This window comes from Schistocerca gregaria, chromosome X (assembly GCF_023897955.1).
Source record: "Schistocerca gregaria isolate iqSchGreg1 chromosome X, iqSchGreg1.2, whole genome shotgun sequence".
Classification (NCBI taxonomy): domain Eukaryota; kingdom Metazoa; phylum Arthropoda; class Insecta; order Orthoptera; family Acrididae; genus Schistocerca; species Schistocerca gregaria.
The window spans coordinates 688549328-688556887 of record NC_064931.1 but is presented as its reverse complement, the minus strand read 5'-3'; positions in this window follow the sequence as shown (position 1 = coordinate 688556887).

Here is a 7560-nt window from a genome sequence, read left to right as displayed (position 1 = left end):
TAAGTTTTAGCTTGCATTTCAATCGAGTAACAGTGTTTCAAGCCATAGTAAACAACAAAATTAATTGTCTTCGACTAATATACTATTGATTATACGACATCATGGTAAATACTACTTTGAAGCCGGCCGGTGTGGCCGAGCGGTTCTAGGCGCTTCAGTCTGGAACCGCGCGACCGCTACGGTCGCAGGTTCGAATCCTGCCTCGAGCTTGGGTGTGTGTGATATCCCTAGGTTAGTTAGGCTTAAGTAGTTCTAAGTTCTAGGGGACTGATGACCTCAGATATTAAGTCCCATAGTGCTCAGAGCCATTTAAACCATTTGAACTACTTTGAATCACGTAGTTGTTGAATGAAAGCATGCATTTGGTGTAGTGGCATTCACCCCATAATTTCCCTAACAGTATCCATCTTCTTTATGCTTCAGATGATTACAAAATGTATAAGGAAGACAGAGAAAATTAAATGGACGGCAGAATACCTGAAAAAAAAAAGACGAAACAAGCTACTGCGGCAGGTTTGTCGATCACATAGGCTACTGAAAATTTTAAAATGCCCATAGCACACTGAAAGACAGATTAAAAAGTGGAAAGCCGGCCATTGGTCCGAGCGGTTCTAGGCACTTTAGTCCGGAATCGCGCTGCTGCTACGGTCGCAGGTTCGAATCCAGCCGTGGGCATGGATGTCTGTGCAGTCCTTAGGTTAGTTAGATTTAAGTAGTTCTAAGTCTAGGAGACTGATGACCTCAGATGTTAAGTCCCATAGTGCTCGGAGCCATTTGATTTGAAAGAGTGGAAATGAATCATACCCAAAGGTAAGCTCTACTTTGTATCACATAGTTCTATGTCAGCGATTTCTGCGCAAACAGTATCTCCACGGACGCTACACCATAATTACTTTACCACGCAAACATTGGGGCTACACTCGTCTGGTATGAGACGTTCCCGAGGGGTCCACTGGAGCCCGAACAGCGCAATAACCCTGGATTCGGTGTGGGGCGGCGGTGAATTGGGTGTAGTGCTGTGGCCTGTTGTGGGGGTGTGAACCACTGAGGGCTATGGCGGGACGAAGCCTCTCCGTAGTTTCTAGGTCCCCAGTTCAATACACAATACCCGCAATCACATTGTTGCCGAATAAACCCATATGGATTTCTGAAAATAACCTTATACATTTTTATTTTTCAGATTGGTACAGAATGGATTGCAGAATAGGGAATATAAAAGCATGGAGATTCTGGCATGCATTTCGGGCTATTGGGATAGTTTTATTAAGGAAACAATTGAAATTAAATTAGCCAGAACCCTTGTAAATAGGGATAGAGGTTTTTACTTAAATTCTGAGTAGAATCCTGCTCTCTCCGTTGCCAAAAAACAAAGGGATAGAGTTAATGTTACCTCACGCGTTGTTTAGTAATTTTCACTACCGATCAGTTCTGGTGTCCGTCATCTATGGTTTGTGTGGTGATGCTAGTGTTTACAATGTGTGTGTGTGTGTGTGTGTGTGTGTGTGTGTGTGTGTGTATCATCTTTCCGGAACTGCTCTGCAAACCTAGGCTATCGATTAATGTCAGAAACCCAGAGAGAGGCTAAGCAGTCCATATAAAATCAGTGAGCTGCAGAGTTCCTAATGGACACTTGACGATATTTCAGGCTTTCTCAGTAAAACTGGTATCTCACGAATATTCTGTCTACATACCAGCTGGAACTTAACTCGGTCCCATATAAGTGGCAGGAAAAATTGTTCCGTTGCAAAACGCCATGTTCAATGAAAAGTAAATTAAATTAGGATTTAATTTCATGACGAATACAATGTCACCAGCTTGAAAAAGAGAAGTATGGGGCAAGTAATCACCTGCAATTTTTTTACGCCTGCAGCCGGGTATTTTCATTAAGTATTTCACGGAAATCACGTAAATATTTAGTGCGATAGTCGAACAGCTAGGTGAACGCCAGTATTTTTGAAAGTGAGTTCAGTGCCTTCCTCATTGCGTCACCGTGTCATAAGGTAAATATTAACCATGAAGACAAGTATACTGCCTGATTAAAAAAAAGTGAATCTACAGTAGTGGAGGAGGAACTGAAACGAAACTGCACTGATTCAGAAGGTATCTGATATTACTGCTGTTGTTGTTGTTGTCTTCAGTCCTGAGACTGGTTTGATGCAGCTATCCACGCTACTCTATCCTGTGCAAGCTGCTTCATCTCCCAGTACCTACTGCAACCTACATCCTTCTGAATCGGCTTAGTGTGCTCATCTCTCGGTCTGCCTCTACGATTTTACCCTCCACGCTGCCCTCCAATGCTAAATTTGTGATCCCTTGATGCCTCAAAACATGTCCTACCAACTGATCCCTTCTTCTAGTCAAGTTGTGCCACAAACTTCTCTTCTCCCCAATCCTATTCAATACCTCCTCATTAGTTACGTGATCTATCCACCTTATCTTCAGTATTCTTCTGTAGCACCACATTTCGAAAGCTTCTATTCTCTTCTTGTCCAAACTAGTTATCGTCCATGTTTCACTTCCATACATGGCTACACTCCAAACAAATACTTTCAGAAACGACTTCCTGATACATAAATCTATATTCGATGTTAACAAATTTCTCTTCTTCAGAAACGCTTTCCTTGCCATTGCCAGTCTACATTTTATATCCTCTCTACTTCGACCATCATCAGTTATTTTACTTCCTAAATAGCAAAACTCCTTTACTACTTTAAGTGTGTCATTTCCTAATCTAATTCCCTCAGCATCACCCGATTTAATTTGACTACATTCCATTATCCTCGTTTTGCTTTTGTTAATGTTCATCTTATATCCTCCTTTCAAGACACTGTCCATTCCGTTCAACTGCTCTTCCAAGTCCTTTGCCGTCTCTGACAGAATTACAATGTCATCGGCGAACCTCAAAGTTTTTACTTCGTCTCCATGAATTTTAATACCTACTCCAAATTTTTCTTTTGTTTCCTTTACTGCTTGCTCAATATACAGATTGAATAACATCGGGGAGAGGCTACAACCCTGTCTCACTCCTTTCCCAACCACTGCTTCCCTTTCATGCCCCTCTACTCTTATGACTGCCATCTGGTTTCTGTACAAATTATAAATAGCCTTTCGCTCCCTGTATTTTACCCCTGCCACCTTTAGAATTTGAAAAAGAGTATTCCAGTCAACATTGTCAAAAGCTTTCTCTAAGTCTACAAATGCTAGAAACGTAGGTTTGCCTTTTCTTAATCTTTCTTCTAAGATAAGTCGTAAGGTCAGTATTGCCTCACGTGTTCCAACATTTCGACGGAATCCAAACTGATCCTCCCAGAGGTCTGCATCTACCAGTTTTTCCATTCGTCTGTAAAGAATTCGCGTTAGTATTTTGCAGCCGTGGCTTATTAAACTGATAGTTCGGTAATTTTCACATCTGTCAGCACCTGCTTTCTTTGGGATTGGAATTATTATATTCTTCTTGAAGTCTGAGGGTATTTCGCCTGTCTCATACATCTTGCTCACCAGCTGGTAGAGTTTTGACAGGACTGGTTGTCCCAAGGCCGTCAGTAGTTCTAATGGAATGTTGTCTACTCCGGGGGCCTTGTTTCGACTCAGGTCTTTCAGTGCTCTGTCAAACTCTTCACGCAGTATCGTATCTCCCATTTCGTCTTCATCTACATCCTCTTCCATTTCCATAATATTGTCCTCAAGTACCTCGCCCTTGTATAAGCCTTCTATATACTCCTTCCACCTTTCTGCCTTCCCTTCTTTGCTTAGAACTGGGTTTCCATCTGAGCTCTTGATATTCATACACGTGGTTCTCTTCTCTCCAAAGGTCTCTTTAATTTTCCTGTAGGCAGTATCTATCTTACCCCTAGTGAGATAAGCTTCTACATCCTTACATTTGTCCTCTAGCCATCCCTGATTAGCCGTTTTGCACTTTCTGTCGATCTCGTTTTTGAGACGTTTGTATTCCTTTTTGCCTGCTTCATTTACTGCGTTTTTATATTTTCTCCTTTCATCAATTAAATTCAATATTTCTTCTGTTACCCAAGGGTTTCTAGCAGCCCTCGTCTTTGTACCTACTTTATCCTCTGCTGCCTTCACTACTACATCCCTCAGAGCTACCCATTCTTCTTCTACTGTATTTCTTTCCCCTATTCCTGTCAATTGTTCCCTTATGCTCTCCCTGAAACTCTGTACAACCTCTGGTTCTTTCAGTTTATCCAGGTCCCATCTCCTTAATTTCCCACATTTTTGCAGTTTCTTCAGTTTTAATCTACAGATTGTGGTCAGAGTCCACATCTGCCCCTGGAAATGTCTTACAACTTAAAACCTGGTTCCTAAATCTCTGTCTTACCATTATATAATCTATCTGATACCTTTTAGTATCTCCAGGGTTCTTCCACGTATACAACCTTCTTTCATGATTCTTAAACCAAGTGTTAGCTATGATTAAGTTGTGCTCTGTGCAAAATTCTACTAGGCGGCTTCCTTTTTCATTTCTTAGCCCCAATCCATATTCACCTACTATGTTTCCTTCTCTCCCTTTTCCTACACTCGAATTCCAGTCACCCATTACTATTAAATTTTCGTCTCCCTTCACTATCTGAATAATTTCTTTTATTTCATCGTACATTTCTTCAATTTCTTCATCATCTGCAGAGCAAGTTGGCATATAAACTTGTACTACTGTAGTAGCCATGGGCTTTGTGTCTATCTTGGCCACAATAATGCGTTCACTATGCTGTTTGTAGTAGCTTACCCGCATTCCTATTTTCCTATTCATTATTAAACCTACTCCGGCATTACCCCTATTTGATTTTGTGTTTATAACCCTGTGTTCACCTGACCAGAAGTCTCGTTCCTCCTGCCACCGAACTTCACTAATTCCCACTATATCTAACTTTAACCTATCCATTTCCCTTTTTACATTTTCTAACCTACCTGCCCGATTAAGGGATCTGACATTCCACGCTCCGATCCGTAGAACGCCAGTTTTCTTTCTCCTGATAACGACATCCTCCTGAGTAGTCCCCGCCCGGAGATCCGAATGGGGGACTATTTTACCTCCGGAATATTTTACCCAAGAGGATGCCATCATCATTTAATCATACAGTAAAGCTGCATGTCCTCGGGAAAAATTACGGCTGTAGTTTCCCCTTGCTTTCAGCCGTTCGCAGTACCAGCACAGCAAGGCCGTTTTGGTTAATGTTGCAAGGCCAGATCAGTCAATCATCCAGACTGTTGCCCCTGCAACTACTGAAAAGGCTGCTGCCCCTCTTCAGGAACCACACGTTTGTCTGGCCTCTCAACAGATACCCCTCCGTTGTGGTTGCACCTACGGTACGGCCATCTGTATCGCTGAGGCACGCAAGCCTCCCCGCCAACGGCAAGGTGCATGGTTCATGGAGTAGTGGAGGAGGAACTGAAACGAAACTGCACTGATTCAGAAGGTATCTGATATTACTGCTGTGATTACAAAATCGAGGCCGGCCGCTGTGGACGAGCGGTTCTAGGCGCTTCAGTCTGGAACCACGGGACCGCTACGGTCACAGGTTCGAATACTGCCTCGGGCATGGATGTGTGTGATGTCCTTCGGTTAGTCAGGTTTAAGTAGTTCTAAGCTCTAGGGCACTGATGACCTCAGATGTTAAGTCCCATAGTGCTCAGACCCATCTGAACAAAATCGAGTCAAATCTACAAAGAACTTCACTGTATGAACCCACTTGTTAGAATCACGCTGCATCCCCTCTGGCTTGTATGTCAGCACTGACTCTGTCGAGAACGGTGTCATAAAGCCGTTAATACTCTCCTGAGGCAATATTTGGCCCACAACTGTTGTAACTGGTCCTTGGTATCCTGGATACTGGAGCTGTCCCACACATGTTCTGTCGGGGACAGAGCTGGGTATTTAGCTGGCTGCAGGTATAATTCAGCATCACACACATAGTTCATACAGGCACGTTCCGTATGTGGGTGAGCATAGCCTTTTTCAAAAATGGCACAACGATACTGGCACGTGAGAGGTAACACATGAGGACGCAAGATGTGCTTAACGTACCCTTGTCCTGTCACAGCTCCCTCAGTTACTCTCAGCTCTGGCCTAAAGTCATACCCGGCGGCTCCCCAAACCATGGCGCCATTTGCGAAATGGGACATCTCTTCAGTCTGATGGTCATTCGGTGAGTGCAGAAACGCTATTCATTGCTGAAAACAATAAGACGTCATTTATCAGCAGTCCATACTTCCCGGCCACGCCACCACTCTAGACGCAGTCATTTGTGATGTGGTGATAAAGACAGCTTACGCCTGGGACGGTAATTCTCTAGTCTGGCTACTGCCAGTGTCAGACTAATGGTGCTTCATGAGACAGAATCCATTACTTGTTCTGATGGCAGACGTTTGGTGTACAATAAGACCATCCTCCCTTGTGGTAGTCAAAATTTGGCGACTGCAAACTTCACAATAAATATGACAGCCCCTGCGCTCCGAAGCAGTCCAGCACGGGGTTACTGTTAAATCTGGATGCCCCACAAGTCTGAATATTTTACGAATTGGCCAGATGGCCAAATGGAGATCTACAATGAGCGCCGTTTCAAATTCTATCAGGTGGTGATAACGCTCTCTGAGACGAATACGCGGCATCTACATGTCCTTCACAGTGATCACTGAATATCTTACGTTGTTCATGTCCGTTGTATAGCGTACCAGCCCTATTAACAACTCTAAATACGAACGATACTAATGCACTTTGGTGCCGTTCTACCTGTCACAGAGAACTGAAACTCTAATTATTTATAAACCCGCCGAGGCGAGTAGGGACAACTAGATGTTCGTCCCCACAACATAAACCAGTCTCAACCGCCAAGGGTCGAGTAGGTGATCTCCTGGAAGAAGGTGTATGCAGACACGAAAGTGATTCATCTGTCGCTTCAGTCCGGAAGCGCGCGGCTGCTACGGTCGTAGGTTCGAATCCTGCCTCGGGCATGGATGTGTGTGATGTCCTTAGGTTAGTTAGGTTTAAGTAATTCTAAGTCTTGGGGACTGATGACCTCAGATGTTAAGTCCCATAGTGCTTAGAGCCATTTGAACCATTCATCTGGCCAAGAAACCCAGTTCTATTGTTCCACAATCCCTGAGCCAGTCTCGATATTACCGTGATCCCAGCAATGGTAACTGATCGAATAGTAGATCATAAAGATAACACATTCGATCGTTATTGATGATGTAATATATCATCAATTCATCAATGTTACACATTCGCTTTACAGCCCGACTTGATGCAAAATGTGATGGAAGGTAGCCACTGAAACTCTTGGGCATACCTAGAATTCTCAAGTGTTGACGGTTACGCCACATATTACTACAGTGACTGTTTTACAGCATCGGTTTTAATCCTACATCAAATGCTTCGCCAATTCCGGTGTAATTCTTCCCTTTTCGACACATACCAACGACTGCAGCGCGTGAACAACGGATGCGCGTCGCCGTTCTGTAGCACTAACAATCAGCCGCAGTAACCTTTCTCTATTTTCTATATGCAACACAAACCGAATGATTTTTTCTGCAATGCACTATGAC